A 17,381-nucleotide genomic window follows, 5' to 3' on the forward strand; every position below is an offset into this window, starting at 1 on the left:
CTGGGTTAGACCTATATAGATTAAAGTGTACATTTAAATATGTATCTCTTATGTAATAACCACCAAGAAATCTCACCCCAGAAGGTGCTTGTGCATTTTTTATGATAGCCATACCCTGCACAGATGGCAAGTGTATAAATTGTATCCTGGTTTTTGCAGCCCTGTGCAGGACTCTGATATGAAACATGAAGCACAGAGCTGTGGGATACCAAATGTTCACTGAAATTATCTTGAGGTGATCCCTATGCAGGATGCAAATTTGCACCACTTGGACCAAAAAAAATGCCAGCGAAATCTTCTTAGCAATCATAATTACATTGCACCAAGTGATGGACAGTTCCAGCAAGTTCAGAGCTCCTTTTAGCATATCGATTACGTAGCTGTAACTGTTTATTGTTGTGATTCTTTCCCTCTCTGTCTCCAAGGCCCTTTCCTGCAAGCCTGCAAGGAATTTACTGGTGCAAGTAACGTCATTGCCCAGGTCTACTTTCTAGTTTTTTAAGGAAGCATGTGAAAACGGTAGCTTGAAGACAGAGCATGATAAATTACCTTGTTTATCACAGGGGTTCCCCGATGTATATAACAGCCTACAGTCATTACCTAGTAGGTGGTTTAAAGATGCAAACCCAGCATAATTCATTTCAAAAACAGTCTTCAGATTATTTGTGTTCCAGGATTGAAGGCACAACCTGTAACTTTCCATCTTCCCCTCCACCCCGCCCCCAAGGGGATTTTCCAAAGTGCTGTGTTTTTTGGGGGCAGGTTTGTTTTTTTCTTTGTAAACCACATTTAATTTCCTCTTCTCCATCAAAAGGTGATGTCTACCCTATATTATTTAGGGTACCTGAACAAAACTCTCTTTGAGCTTCTTATAAATATTTTGATAACAAGCTCTTTCTTTATTTTTTTATATGGAAGTAAATAGTAAACAAAGAAATAGTCAATTGGAGGAAGAATTTGCACTTACTCTGAGGGAAAGGCACATACCTATTCCAAAATGCAAGTTAGCCAGATATATAGGCATTCACATAGAAAAAGAGATTTAGACAGTGAAGTGAAGTAGATGGGGGGGAGGGGGAAGGCTGAGAACAGGAAAGACATAATTGTAGAAAAACCTTTTGAACCACAGAAAAAGCCACTTGTCTGCTTTGCAACGTAATCCTCGGCTTTGCTTTGCAAAAGTACATCTGTACAATTTTCTTCACACTGTCTAGGCTTCTTACTGTTACCATTTGACTGCACATGCAGAAAAATTTATGTTCTGGATCAGAGCACTAGATTTCAGAGGATGGTGTCTGGCAGAAGGAAAATTTACTATTATTAAATTCCAGTGAGTCAGCAAATTTCCCATATCATGTAAGTTATTTCTGCCTATTTCTACTTGAATTGAGTCTAATGTTTCCCACTCTTTTCATGAGATATATATTCTGATTGAATTTATTTTCTCTATGTTCCCTAAAATATGAGTCTGGACTATCCAAACACTTCAAAAGTATCTGGTTTACATTTAATCAATATCCTTTTGAGCATTTAAATGTTTTCATGATGTCCCTTTTAACCATCTGTTCAAAGTCAATAAACCAACTCGATTGTTTCTTTTTGGATAGGTCATTTTGTAAGCATTGCCTTATACAGGATGGTAGCTGAGACATGTGAACCAGAGCATCAAAATAAGACACATTTGGGATCCAGGAGTAAAATAATGGCTAGACCTTATAACTTTCACACATATCTGCTTTCTTCTTTATTTCCTTGATTAACTGTTTCCTTGATTAACTCACTTGATTAACTGTTTCAAATATTGTATTTTTAAGGAAGCAGATTGTCGTACTGCTGAATCTTCATATTCTTCATACTTTCACTGTAAGTGCTTTGTCAGAGTCTGGAAGGTAGACCTCAGAGGCTATGTCTATTATAGCAAATAGGTGTAGAAAATCCTGTCATCTGGCCCTGCAGATAAAAGGCATAGCACAGTTTTTTCCATATGGTTAATTTCCCTCCTTTCTTCTCTTGCCCCCTTCCTCCCAAAACAGCGTGGTTTGGTCTTTTCTGCCTGCTGAGAGTGGTTCTTGATCCATGATAGTCCCCCAAATTAAACCTGAGTATTTTCTAGATGAACCTAGTTGGTACAGGCCAAACACGTGTCAAGAGATTGCCAACAATGCGTATCATCACATTCTAGTGCTGGCCTGTTTGATTTGCTGTCATAGGTGTAGCTAAACTGTTTTGCGATCTATATCTATATGGGACACTGCAAGTAGACACATCAGCTCTAGCCACGGATGAAGTGGCAGGACACTGCAAAAGCTGTGTGACAATCCCAGTGCAGCCAAAATGGATGTATTCTGAATATCCAGAAGGCTTATTATTTCAAGCTCAGGATTGCACTTATATTTTCACAGGATTTCTGGTTTCAACTTGGCTTATGTTCTATTAGCTGAGGAGGCATAGCTCTCTTGCATCTGCCTGGAGAATACCATCTGCTGCTATCTTTTCATTAGCAGATCTAGGTACAATAGCCATGTGGAGTTTTATACAGAGAAAAATCCTCACCCCTAAACCCTCTTTTTGGAGTGATCAATTTGATGCCAGCACAGGTGAATGAACCTTGGAGGCTGACTTTCACTAATCAGTGGAAATATCTCATAAAGTAATAAAGTGTTTTTTTCTCTAACTTTTTTCAGAAGTATATAGTGAAAAATGCTTGCATGCAGTGTGACAACATGTATATGCATATGCATGCACACTGCCTACAAACACATGTGCGGGTAAATGTAAGATATGTATCATGTAGACAGTGTATATTTTAGAAATCCAGACTCTACCATTTGCAGAAAAGTTATTTGATGACGAGGGTGGTGAAATCACTTTGCCCTGGAGAGAGGGTTTTGGAAGGAACAGAATTCCTTTTGGTTTATGGTGGGTGGGCTTTGTAATATCTACAAGGAAAATATAGATTGTCCCATGACTACCCATATTGCATTATTCATTTGTGTGCAGGAGACATTCAGTGTTGGCCCATTTCTCAGAAATACGTCAGAACGATTTTCACTTTCTCTGTCAAAGCAATATAAGCAAGAATATGAGCTTCCATTTTAACTAGCCCTTGGTTTATCCATAAGGAGATGAGGGGATCTTCTTGCAAGGCTGTCCTATGTTGCAGTGGTGGAGCGGACTCCGTCTGCAGTTTCACGTGGTTTCTATCCATAGTTGAGCAGTACACTGAACATACACAAACAGAATCAGACATATGTAGAGAGGGAAAAAACTACAAAATTATGCAGTATATAATGCTATACTACATGGATGTTCTCAATGGTTTTGATATTTTTTTCTACACCAAACAAATCGAACTTATGATCTAAAACTTATGTTATGACAAAGCTAAAATCAGATGAAAGAAGTCCAACTTTGTTAGGAAAGGTTGATACACTGTGACCCAAATGTCTGACCTGATATTGCTCCCATTGCTAGTAGTCACCCTACAGGCATTATCAAAGCAATTTAAACTACAGTACATTTAATTTGCAGTGACATAATTAGAACATTAGTAAACTTGGCTATCTAGTCATTGCAAGTCATCGTTTGCGTACGTGATGAAGTTGTAGCAGTATGAGGGCTCTGACACTTTAAGGAGTGACAAACTACAAGTTAATTTTTTAGGACATTACAACATAAAAAAAACCCTTCTCTCTTCTTTTTTTTTTAAAAAAAACATCTGCTGCAGACATCCCTACAGTATGATCTTATGTTTGCCGAAGCTTTGACATTGAAGTATTGTAAAGTGAACCAAAAAGACAACAGAGAGAAGAGAGTTGTGTTTGGCATACAAAATAGACCCCTTGCTAGATCAAACTGCCACACGTCTTTCCCTGAACATCAGTAGACATAGCTTAGTCCCATCAATAGTTTACTGACCTGTGCTGTGATAACATTTCCATCTCTGGAGTGCGCCGTATGTGACATTTTGCAAGTACATTTAATGGGGAATGGGGGAAGGGGAGATGACGCTTATCCTGCTTGTCGGTGTGCACTGGACGAGGCCAGGGCTATCGATTGGGCAGAAAACTCTCCTCTGCTGACTGATTGCCACCCCTCACGTGTACGGTCTTTGAACTTTGTCGTATCTGGATAAATGGAACAGTTTCCAGTGAGATCAGTCATGTGTCAGCAACACAAACCTCACCCAAATTGAACAAAAAAATAAAAATAATAAAAGAAGCCCTTGGCATTGCCTCAGTGCACTAGATAGCCACAGACAGGCTTAGTTCTGTTGCAGGCTATTTGACTGAGAGTGTAAATGACTGTTTGAGACAATAACAATTTTAAGATCTTGTAGCACACTTACTTCCAGAACGACTGTCCTTCCTGTTAGCCTCAGGTCAGCAGTAAAAGTGAAAGGTCAGAATACCAATTAACTTATCTTCCTGCCAAAAAACTGCACAGTTCAGGAGCATTATGTAGCTCAATATTTTATTAATGTAGGATGGCTTTGATCTGCATTTACTTTATGAACGGATACCAATTTTTTTTAATTATTTTATTAATTATTCATATAATTGGAAATGAACCATAAGTTTGAATTAAAGATTTTTGAACTTTGTATTTTTTTTTGCCACATCTTCATTTCTGTGTAAAAGGTGAACCAAAACAATATGAACTGTTAACCATTAAAGTCTGTCTGCTGCTGCTTTTTTCTTTTGATTTAGTAGCTGAAAAATTATAACATTGTACAATTATACTCTCTGAGAATAACTTCCCTAATTAATAATAATTTACAAGTTCCTTAAAAAGTTAGTGGGGAAACTAAAGAGTTAGCGATGTGCAAAAACACAGTTTCATTGTATGAAAGTAAAGAGTTTGAATTTTCTCTGCCCCTCAGCTGGAAGTTTTCCAGAGGCTCCTAAAGGAACCTTGCACATAATATCAGAAATTATTCTTCTGAAGATTTCCTTACTCTCAGTCTTTTCCTGTCTGTTCTTCTCTCCCATATGGACATCCAAGGCTTGCTGAAGGTCCCTGCCTTAGACTATGAAATCATTAACTTACTTGCACTCTTAAGCCATTTACATTCTTGGACATATTCCTGATTTTGGAGACTTTTCTTTTTTTTTGTGCTTATTGGCTAACTTTTTCAGGAATAAGAAATGCATTAACCACAATTGTTTCATGCTTTATACTGAAATAGTGCTGACAGAAAAGATTTTTCTTGGTTCTCTTCCATCCAACACAGGTTATGCATAGCCATCTTGCCGCAAACCCATAGCCTTGCCAGAATTGAAGTGGTATGTAGCCCCTTTCTGACTTCTCTGGTAGAGAGCAGTACCTGGACATACTCTATACAGATGAACACCACTTCCCAATAAGCATTATCCAGTACTCCATTCAGCACGGTAACCTTAGAGGTAACTTCTTTCCTCTTTTTTTTTTTTTTTTTCTGTATAGATTTTGCTGTTCTTGTGGATATACCAACAGCCAAGATGCAGCTGAAGCTGATGGTCCTAAACTGCTCTGCATTAGCTTCTCAGGCATAGTCATTCAACTAGGTGTAAGGCCTCAAATACAAAACAGATCTTAGCCACAGCAGAAGAAAGGAAAAGGCTAAAACTTTTAGAAGGATGCTGCTCTTTATTCATTTCATCTGTTTTCAGCTTGTCTTCTACCATACCCCAGAAGACACAAGTGCAAGGAGCGTTCCCTGCCTTGCACATAAGCTATTTTGTCGCGTCTCGTGGGGAGAAATGTGTAGGCAAACTCTCCGCTTGGTTCCTTATGGCCACATACTCTGTGAAGCTCCTCCATGTTTTGCCATGGCAGGCTTCTTTTTAGGCAGCTTCTCCACTACAAGCTGTTTCTTGGCCCTCCAAAAAGATGACCTTACTGTGTGACCTCTTTTGTACCTTAAACTCTTTTGCTGGGAATGGTAAAGCTTTTTGGGGAAGGGCTTTAAATAGTGTCTCAGAAATTACTCTTACACAAATAAGCTGTGTCCAGATAAATATTTGAACTAAGATACCAAGGCTGAAATGGCTGAGCTGGAACTGGAAATCCAAGAATCCTCCCCAAAAGAGGCAGTTCTGTATCACATGAAGTAGAATTTCGTTGCTCTAGTGTGTGTCTCATTTGAATGAGCTGTCCCCACTACTAAAATATTGCTACAAAGAAATGAAATTCTATTGTTCTCTACTTGGAGAACTCTTGAACTACTTGAAACATTTAACCTGATGTTTAAGACTTGAGGATTGTGTTGGAATATCAAATGAAGTTCCACTCCATTTAACAGAAACAGTCATGTTTAATTAAAATTCACAGATAGCTAGAAACATGCAAATATTAACTATCCACAGTGCTCAAAGTGTTAGGGAATTAAGGCTGAGTTTAATCCTATTTGAAACTCCTGCAGTCTTCTTTCTCTGAAAAATAAGTAATGCTGTCTTTTTGTTTGTTCATTCTCTAAAAAGTATCTTTGTACATCTAGTGATAGACTATATTTTATCAAAACTGATTTTGTAACATCATACTCTTATGTAGATAAAGTTGGTTTGTGAAAGTTTATATAATCCAAACAGGCAAGAACAAACGCATAGTATTTTGTCTCATCAGTGAAACGTAATGTGTTCTTTGCCCTTCTAGTGGAATTGGTTACTGTTATGTAGCTTGCAATTTTCCTCCCTTTATTTTACCTTTGATCAAACTGTGACATTTATTAACAAAGATTTTGGCTTCAATTCTCTACAGCTTGCTTTCTAGGGAATTCACACTATTCTTTAAACTCTGTTTTCAAAAAGATATAAAATATGCATACATTCCCTGGCAAAGCAGTGTTCAATTGCAAAAGCTATCTTAGTAACCAAGTGATGGATTTGTTCCATGAAAGAACCAAATCAGATAAAATGACAAGAACTCATGCAGATTTGTTAAAAATAAAGAGGTTTTTTTGAAATAATGATAAAAAATCTTTATCTGAAAATATAATGTGCCCTTAGGACATGATATTGCTACATGAATTAAATTTCAGAATGACAGGATAATTAATATAATAACTTCTTCCTCATAAACAGCTCCAAAGGTATGAGGAGGTGTTTCTAGGAGAAATGTATTTCCATCAGCTTTAGTCCTGTAGGGCAAAATGAGGGGTAATATATTTAGGAAGAATTTATTTTCTTTGCTGCCACCAAAAATATGGTACACTAATTACTAGCATTTCCTTATTATTTCTAAGGGGAACTACACCTGTTGGCACAGTTGGACAGCATTATTAAAAAAAAAAATAAATTGAAACTTGTTTTAGTGTTCTGGCTCAGTTGTGTTTAATGATAATAAGGCCTGGACCCAGAGTCATCACTGAGGACCCCATACTGACATACTCAGTGCTCTGAAATAACTACAGCAACACCAGAAACTGTTTTATGGTTGCTTGGCTTAAGCAAATACCCTCCACCTCTGGGGCAGGGGAAAGCAATTCATTTGCTAAAAAGGGAATAGTTTCTGGTTTGCAAAAGTGAGTGAGGCAAATGTGGCTTTCAGTTCTGACTGAGTTCACTTTATGGAATCAGTAGATGAAATAGGATAGAAAAAAACATGCAACACAATTTCACTCTTCCTCAGATGAAATCTCTCAGGGCTTTTTGTTTATTTGCTTGTTCCAAATGTTGGCCTCGAAAATAATCAAAATACAATTTCTGTACCTCCAAAAAGTGAGATCAACAGAAAAGGTGCAAATTTGGATATGGTTGCCTCACTCGCCTTTGGAATAAAATCTCAAGTGCTGTACTGATAGGAGTAGTATGTATTCTCAAGTTCAAGTAGAAGTAAGCAGACTTTAGTTGTGGGAGTGCATTCTGTTTGGTTTTTTTTTTTTTTCCTTTTTTAAATTTCCTTCAAGTTTTTTAAATGCTTTCCCAATATAAACTTCTGAGTAAATCCAAACCCAGCAGGGTGGAAACTCGTATTCCCACCTGGGTGTCTGCAACTGCCACTGCTCACATTCCACCTGCCTGCCTGGGAGCAAACTCTGGTTTTAAGGTTTTTAAGGGCTCTACCACCTGCGGTGGCACAGGTGCAGTATGAGCAATGCATGCCGGCGGTAGCATAGGTGTGACTGATTCCTCCTAGCAGGGAAAGCAGAGCCTGCCGCATAGGACATTGCAGTACACTAACTATTATCAACTGCCAACATGCTGGAGCCCAGCAGAAGCTGGCAACCCAGATATGAGCAAAAAGTAGATTTCACTATGCCTTGATGGGAGGAAAAAGGAATTTCAAATTCCAGCTAGAGCTTCTGGGGTGGCTGACTGCCTAGAAAATGAACTAAATCAGTGCATATGTCATGCGCTTTCACCTGGCCTTCTCTCTGGATGCCCCTCTAAGCTCTCGCGGGTCCAGAGTGGATGTGACAGATGGTTTAGACTGCAGTACCCAACTCACTCCAGGCAAACCTTCCTTGCCAAGGGCCGGTAGGCTCAGTTCTCCAGGTAGCTACTGCCTGTCTTTGGAAATGTGTAAGGAATTTTTAAATTAGGAAATTTAATATCATACCTGCAGCAGGCTTGCAAAATTTATCATTTTTTTATTTTAATTTACAGATTGTGCCAATAAGCATCAAATAAACTATTGCAGTTCATAAAAGACATTAATCCTGCTCTCTTAAGTTGTTGTTTGTTCAAGAAAGCTCAAATTGGATGCAGCAGCATCTGTTTATCAGTTCTGCTTTCATCTAATTTTACAGCTGGATTGTCTGAGCCACAAGAAGGTCAAATGATTTGCCCTGACTCTGTCTATGAATTTATGGCATATGTTTGACAATCAGAGCCCATATGCTTGCCAGAAGTGTGTTACACATTTTAAATGTATGGTTTAAAATAATTCCTCTTTTACTTGTAAAAACTATTGCTACTAAAGTGATTTTTTTTTGTTGTTGTTGTGCTATATTAACAAGAATAAACTGATAGCATTAATTTGTTACTAGACTTTTACTGGCAGCAAATACTTTGATTTTTTTATTTCTTTCTGCTGTAATCTTAGGAAAAAAAACTGTATTATAATTTATGACAAATGGCAAATTTCACTGCATAGCACAAAAATCAATTTACTTCAAATTTAACTGTTGTATTTTGAATCCAAAACCAATATTTTTCAACACCGAGAAAGCAACCATGAAATATTTCATATTTCATAGCTTTGCTTTTGGGAACCTTCTTACACACAAAAAATGGACAAAGTGGCAGAATGTTTCTTTAACACTTGCTTTTTCTCTCTCTGCTCCCCCCCCTGGCCCCCAGCTGGGGAAGAAGACTAAAAAATGTAGGGAAGGCTTTCAAACTATCAAATTTAGTTTGAGAATTGATTCATCCCCGGCGTTTTCACACTTCAGGATTGTATAAAACTTATTAACTGAGCATGGGAAGAGCCTTGCTGCTCACCTGGGGTCACTATGATGGTCAGGCAACACGGGGTCTGTGTGGCCGGCAGTCACATCCTTAGCTGGAGAGCTGAGGAGCAGTGACGTGTGGACTCTCTCCAGCAGCCACCCACAGGGTTACCTTGTCCACAGCACATGATCGGGTGCCAACTGGGAATAACTTTGATATAAAACCCTGTCATCCTGACCACATGGGGCTTGGATTAGGCTGGATGACTTGTTCTGAACAGCAATTCATAATCTCAAGAATTGCTATGACAGTACTGGTGCTAAGCTTTACTTTTCCATAGATATCATTGGCTTATATTTTTATACTTTATACTCTCTTATGTACACATAGGAATATATATACGTATATTTCAAATTACTGGAAAACTATGCCATTGATTGCGCTTTCTTTTAAGAATATTTTTTCCATCATTTTCAAAAATTTTTCTCAAATCAATTGAACATGGTTTTATCTTTGGAGCAACTTGTTTTACAGCAAGTACAATGTGACAAGTTCACCAGGGTTCAGTAGATGTCAGTTCTAGCCGTGTTCCACATTTCCCTCTGACCTGAAGAGTGGTGGCTTTGACAGGGTATTTTGAAATGCTCTCAATGTATTTGGTACCACTGAGAAGTAGTTCACTGTATCCAAACTCAGGTAAACTACCTGGGTCAATGGTGTGTACTGAACCAAATTTCACCTACAAAAAAACAACAAAAAACCCCCCAAGTCCCCCTTGTGTTTATCATTTCATAAAGCAATATCTCCTGTCCCCCAAAGGATTACTACTGTTAGAATTCAGAAGGTCCTACTACCTGAAATTGTATGCTGCTGTGTTGGGATTGACGGTCTGAGGTGTCATCAGACTGTTAACACCTATGCAATATTACAGGCATAGTGTATCACGGTAAATCTTCCTCTGCTCTGTGCTCTTTATCTGGCTGCGAATCGATGTGCAAGGTGGTTTGACTCAAAGATCACCTATTTAGCTTGTTGTCTTATATTCATCTTTGTGGAGGTGATTGGCATTGCTGGCACTCTTCGTAATTTTAAATTTATTTCAGCACATATAAGTACATTGCTTCCAAATACTCAGTAAACTGTGACCCTAAAGCTATAAGGGACAGTGAAGCAGTAGTTACACAGAGGTGTGCATGGACTGGAGCTTCTCTTGATAGAACTCTTTAGGAGGCCCTTTGCTGTAAGCAGGTTTAGCATACCTCACTGAAAAAGACAAAATGGTTAACCTTCCAATTAGAAGTATAAAATCAAGACTTTCTTTGTGCTGGGACCCGCATACAGTGATTTTTTTATTTTTTTTTTTTTTAAATAAGAATTGAAATTTTTAACTTCAGGCCTTTTCTAGAAAAAGCAACAATTGTTGCTCAAAAGTGGGCATACTCTTTTTCAACATGTGAACATTGTTCTAAGGTTACATATATTTTCTTTTTTCTTCAGGCAAGCTGTCACCCTGTGTATACTTCAGAGACCCTCAAATTTCCTTTAAGTACTGGATACTCAGTTTGTTACTTCAGTCTTTAATGGAGGTGTCATACTTGCTCTTTAATTAGTAAGAACACTGTCACTCAGAAAATTCAGTATTTCACCTTGTTCCATTATCATATGATTAGTTCCCATTTAAGTGGCGATTTAAAAAATCTGACTATAGAAAACTTTCTTGTTTTGCTTTCAAAGGTATTAGTATGCCTGGAAATCTTAAAATCTCTATTTACTTCTCTTTAAAATGAAGGTTTTTCAGTAAAAACAGTGAAGTTAAATCCTGTTATATGTTGGACAAGGCATATTCTATTGAACTCCACTAAATGTAAATGTAACTGCAAATCCTTTGAAGTCAAGGGTTGTACATAGGCTGGTCTTTCAAAGGAAGGTGTTGAAGTTGCTGAAAGCATATTTTTAAAAGCTCTCCAGGAAGAGTACCTTGCGGTAATCTTACAAAAAAAAAAGCTGTTTGAAGGTGATTTGGGCTCACTTGGTAAGGCTGGAGCTGTTTTCAGATATTTGCTTTTTAACCTGCTTGACATGAAGAAGTGGAGTGTGGCATTGCTTTGATATTAGGGCAGAAGAATTTCACCATAATAAAAAAAAGCTGATCTCTCACCATTCCCCTCAGCTATCTCTATGTATTCAAAATGCAGTGTTATTCAAAGAGAATACCTTATTTCTTAGTAAAATCTACCCTATGATTTAAAAAGTGGTTATACAACAGAACAGATCTAGTAATTTTTTTAGATACATCCTCATGGACTCTTGAAGTTATATACAAGACTGATATTGAAAGTTTCAAGCAGTTTAGACAAAATGTTTGCTAATGTGTTGTATGCTTATTTTCAGATCATATTATAAAAGAAAGGGCTGTGTTACTAAATTTAAATTACAATTTTAAGTATTATAAACTTAAATATATTAAGCAAATTAAATGGTTTGGATTTTGAAATGAGGGAAGAGCTTATCATAGGAGCTGCAGTTCTTTAATTCCAAAAGCCAGAGCAATTGAGATATAGACTCCATTTAATTAGAAATTATGAGATGGGTAAAATGAGAAGAATAAAAAGATTTCATTTCCACTTATTCATTTCTAATAAATACATGTTTTGACAGCAATAATACTGTCTTAAATAGTTAATGTTACATGAAACTTCCATCTTATTTATGTGGGCTGTTCCCACTTCACTGAGGAGCCTCTGAAATGTCAGATAGAACAAGAATCTATGCCGGATTCAACCAAGATGGAAATGGAAAATTCATTTTAATCCTCTTGTGAGAAAATCCATAACATTGTTCTTCTCCATGAGCCCCCATGAGCTTTCCTTCAAACCTTTCTACTGCCAATTCATTAAATATTTTCTCTGAAAGACCCAAAGTGCTGGTCTCAAACCAGAGATCTCCCACCGTGATAATCTTGGCGAACTTTGCCTTTCATTTTGCTACTTTGTAACGGGCTACACATCTGAACAATATAAAGGAGTTCTGTAGGAAAGCTATATAAGATATCTGACACTGGAAATTATATTTTTTTTTTTGGAAATGTATTTTCTAGTTTGCTTCCTAAAATATATTCAGGGGATTTAGACTATGCCCGAGCACTGTCTAAACCTGCCAACATCCCTCCAGTACCACTGCAGCAAATATCCCCTATAGCAGGGCTATCAGCATCTGTGGGTGTACTATAAGAGCCTTTGATGTACTTAATCCAGCAGATGATATGCCTGCATAAATACACGACACAAAGAAAACGTGTGTGCCAGAAGAATCTCTACAAGAATCTAAGATGCATTGAAGTGCTTAGCTGCCAGTAGTGAACATCTCCGCTAAATCATTTTCTATTTCTCATTTGTGATCCTGAAGGAAAACCTAAAAAAACTACTTCCTTGGAAATTTACAAGGTGATGTCAAAAAAGTCATGGATTACTTCTTTCCTCCACACACACGGTTTCATTTTTTTTTCTTTCCTTTGCCTTATCAACCTCCTCCTCTCCTGTTCCTTGCCAAATCCCTCCTGTTACACACCTTCTTCTGTCCATCGCAGGACCATCCACCTTTTTCTTTGAAGGATGGGATAACCAACACATTTAACTAAATGTTAAGTGGTTGCTGTCAGAGGACAACCCTTTCTCTTAAGGATACTGCAACAACGAAGGCCAGAAAAACCTGCTGTTGGATGCTACCCCAGCTGTGAAGAGTGTTTCTAGCACATGTAGGACTGCACAAGTGGCAGAGATTTCTTTTAAAAATCCACAGATTAGCACTGACCATCTGATTTGAGAGGATGATGTGATGAACATGTGCATTCAATATGATTTTACTACAGAAGAGATGAATGGTTTTATTTTTATTCATGCTTATGAGACACTAAGAAATAGTCCCATAGGTAAACTCTTAAAATCTTTAACTCTTACCAAGTAGTGTGGGAAGGGCTATCGTGAATACGTGCATCAGAAGGATATCTGCCCTGCCACAGAAATCCACTGCAGAACTACTCATTTCAAATTAAGAAAAATTAGTCACAAAATACACAAAACTAAATATATTTGTGATGATATGATGATGGTCTCCCCTTTCAGCCAAATACTAGTCACTGCTTTTGCACCACAGCTGCTTGAATTTCACTGGTGCTACCACACAACTTCTGCATATAAACCATAATGATATGCCTGTTTTCCCAAGGAAAAGGCAACAAAACATGTACCAGAGCTCTTTAACGAGTCCCTTTGACTTATTTTCAGAACACTTTAATACTTCTGCCTTGACAGTCTCTGAAAATGAGTGGTAATTAGCCTTCTGGGTTGGCAGGAAACAGCTATATTGATCATCTTTGGAAACATTGTATACAGAAAGGAAGAGAAATAAATGTTTATGTGCATGGTTGGGGGTTTGGGCAGTTTATTTTCTGGTTTTTGGCTTGAAGAGTTATTAATATTGGGGCAAACATGGATCAACAAAATGCATTGCTACTGACTTAGACATTTAGAAATACCTTTTACTACGACTAGTGCAAATCCAATAAAAATCTCTTGAAAGAAACTAAGACTGCTTTTAAGTAAGACCATTTAAGGCTTGGTTGTAAAGGAAATATTGCTCTTTAAAAATGCAAAACAAATCCTCCTAACAGGACTTTTCAAGTTAAGCTATCTCTAAATAAAAGATGATGAGATATTTAAAGAGTTTCTGAGTTCGCATTAAATGCATAATTCAGGACTGAATCTTGAAAGGGGAGTAAAAAATGCAAAAGGCTTCAGCAATATATCTCTGCAATTCTATATGGTTTGTCTGGAAGGTTTAATTGGCAGGGACAAGCTGAAATGTAACCAGGGAAATAGTTTGGATTATACCGATTTTAAGGTCTTAAAAAATTGTCAAATCTTCAAAAATGCTTCCAGTATATAACAGCCCCTATTTCAGGATTTGCTACCTTGTGATGTGCAAGGAAGATTATAGTAGCATGAGCTAAAGCAGCTGATGCTTTGCAATGGCCATTCCTGGTGTTTTGCATTAATTCTATGAGCCTGACTTGGTGATGACTTTTAAAAATCAAATAACCCTGGAAGACATCCTGGATGTCTTCCAGGCTTATGTTGCATATATATTCATATCGGTCTCTGAAATGCAGGCATTTATTGAGGAATAGTTTGCAAGACCCCATTGGAGCCTTGCTATGTGATTAATGGTGGGATTTATCTAGATGTTGGAGACCAGAACTAGGCACATCATTCCTAATGTTTCAGACTGTGAGGGCATGAATGATGTACATTCTTAGCAGCTGTCACTTGAATGCAGTATTCATAATGAGGACGACGAAAACTCTCATATCTTGATAAAGAGGAGGAAAGAATAAAAAAATTAATTAGTATATTTGTAAACTAAAGATGCTTTTCTAAACATCTCAGTAATTATTTTTAATAGGGTAAGCCTTCAATCAGTACGTTCTTTTTTTAAGGTATGAGATATGTAATATGCAAATATCTTAATGGGTTATTTTTTGCTTCTACAGAACTGCAATAAACACAATATGTGTTACACTCTCTTCCTGTGGGTGTGGAGAGTCTTGGGACCTCATAAAGGCCAGTGGCCTTTTGGGTTGCAGTTCAGGAAATTTGCTTAGATATTATGGTTTGCTGTAAAAATACCGTCTCTGTAGACAGAATGCATCACAATGGGAATCCTGCTCCGTAGTTTATGCTGAATAGGCTGCGCTCCTACTCTTCCTCTTAATAAGGAAAAAAAGTATTTTTGTGATTTCGGACAATTACAAGAAGCAGCCTGCTGTTAGTGTTTTTCTCCTGTGGACTATGCTATTTTGTCTTTTCCTGGTTGCATGAAGCTCTATCTGTCACCATATCTACTGCTGTTCTGCAGTTTTTGTGTTGTTACTGGATCTGTTGCTTCCTGGATTGAGCCAAAATAAGCAAAACCAGAGTAAAGTCTCAATAAAAGTGAAACAAAGCAATATCCAAGTTACTGGTGATAAATGTGTTAATGTCCAATTACCTTGAGGCACAACTGCACTGACACCAGAATGTTTAGCAGGTACTTTCATCTTCTATTTGAATACATATTTAAATGTATAATTTTCAGAATATTATGATGCTTTTTAGTGTCAATAATATTCGAAATATCAATGGACAGAGGTCATTAGATAGAAGTGTAGTGATTTTGAGTGTCCCTGGAAAGTATAGGCTTTACAATCTAAATGGTATATAGGAGATGCTTTTTTCTGAGAAATCATGAAACTTTAATACAAATGCTGTGTTATACTGATGTAGTATAAAACTCGCTCTAATACAAGAGGGATACGGGAGGACATTATCTGTTACGAATGCAGTGAAAATTCCTTGGTCATGGAAAATTAATAAGACCCCCTGTAGCCAAAGAATTGGGACTTAGTACGGTTTAACCTTCCTTTCAGCTTCTACAAAGATAAATTGTTTCCTGACTTGTGTAGTTCTAAATTAAAGTTACTTTTGAGCACAAGCTTTTGTCTTTCTCTGAGTTATTTTAAAATCTTATAATGGAACACTATAAACGCAGCCATGCATTCCATAATTTATATTAAAGAGGTAACTTAGTCTTTGAAAACTTGGAATGAAAATATGAGTGGGAAAGGAGAAGCTATGAGATGGCCCTCCTATGAGAAGAGTGAACGCCTTCACCTACAAGCAAAAGAAATCTGACTAACTTGAGCAGGGGGTGGGCGGGGGGGCGTGTGTGGAGGTGATGTGGACTGTACCTTGTTAAAAAAGGGGACATGAATTAATGGTTAAAGTTCTTGATTAATTTAATTAATGACAGTTTTTCTGTACCTGGAACTCTCCCCATCCTAGGCATAATATAATAAGTTTTTCCTTAAGTTTTTGGAGCCTGAGGTGGCATTTGTTTTAGTCCTGCTGCTCTTGTCCTTGGAAATCTTCTCTAGTCCTATTAATTTCATGCAATGAAACGGTATTTAAGTGGCTGTCTAAATTAAATATTCCTAATATCTGTTCTTGTTGTTAGAAGGCTGGGACTCACTGTATATCGCATTTTGCAAGGCTCTTTGTTAGAACTGTAAACTGTCTAACTACCATTGTTGTGTTCTCGAACAAAAATTTTGCAAAAAGCAGCAGCAGACATGTTAAACAGATTTTTCAGGAGACGTAAAGGATTAAGAAATTGAAGTTTATGGTACATTTATGGATGTGCATATTGTGCCATGTGTAGATTACTGATTTTTTTCCCTCTCCATCTTTGAGCTTTGCAGATTAAAACAGCCTGTATAATAGCACATTTCAAAGATTCATATGAAAGTAAGCTTCCATGGAATTCAGTGTTAAAGGCTCAGACCTAAATTTGGAAAGAATTAGCTTTTGTTGCTATGGGAACATATACTTCATATTTAGTTCTGAAAGAAAAAGAATATACAAATTTATGATAAAAAATAACACTATTAGTCCACTTGGTGGGGCAGGAGGCACTAGAAATAACTATGTAATCTGGGCATATAATATCTCCCTGTTGTGTACAGCATGATTACACTGAAAAAAAACCTCCTTGTCAGTTTACTCCTCCATCATAATTTTTTTTTCTATAAGTTCACATTTGTTTGCATTATAAAATCACAAACTGCACATAAATAAGTGGTTTAGTCATTATTTTCCTTTGTAAGGCATCACTGGGGACATCTATTAATTCTCAGATGATTATCTTTGTTTCTTTGCCTTTCATAAAGTTTTGTATGAAGCCTAGATCTCAGCATGTTTTTATTCAGCTTTATTCAGCTACCAAAGAGTAAAGGAGAGAAATTTGATGTTGCAATTGAATTTATTCCAAGAATATTAATATGAATATGAAAGTGAGTTCTGCTGCTGACTCCTAGGTTTGCTTCTTTGCTTGAGAGACAAGTTTTGCTGACTGTGAAGGAAGTGGTGGCAAATGTCTCACAATTAGACTTTCTTTCCTTGGAGAGTGATAGAACTG

This window comes from Charadrius vociferus, unplaced genomic scaffold (genome assembly GCF_000708025.1).
Source record: "Charadrius vociferus isolate BGI_N301 unplaced genomic scaffold, ASM70802v2 scaffold414, whole genome shotgun sequence".
In the NCBI taxonomy this organism is placed as follows: Eukaryota; Metazoa; Chordata; class Aves; order Charadriiformes; family Charadriidae; genus Charadrius; species Charadrius vociferus.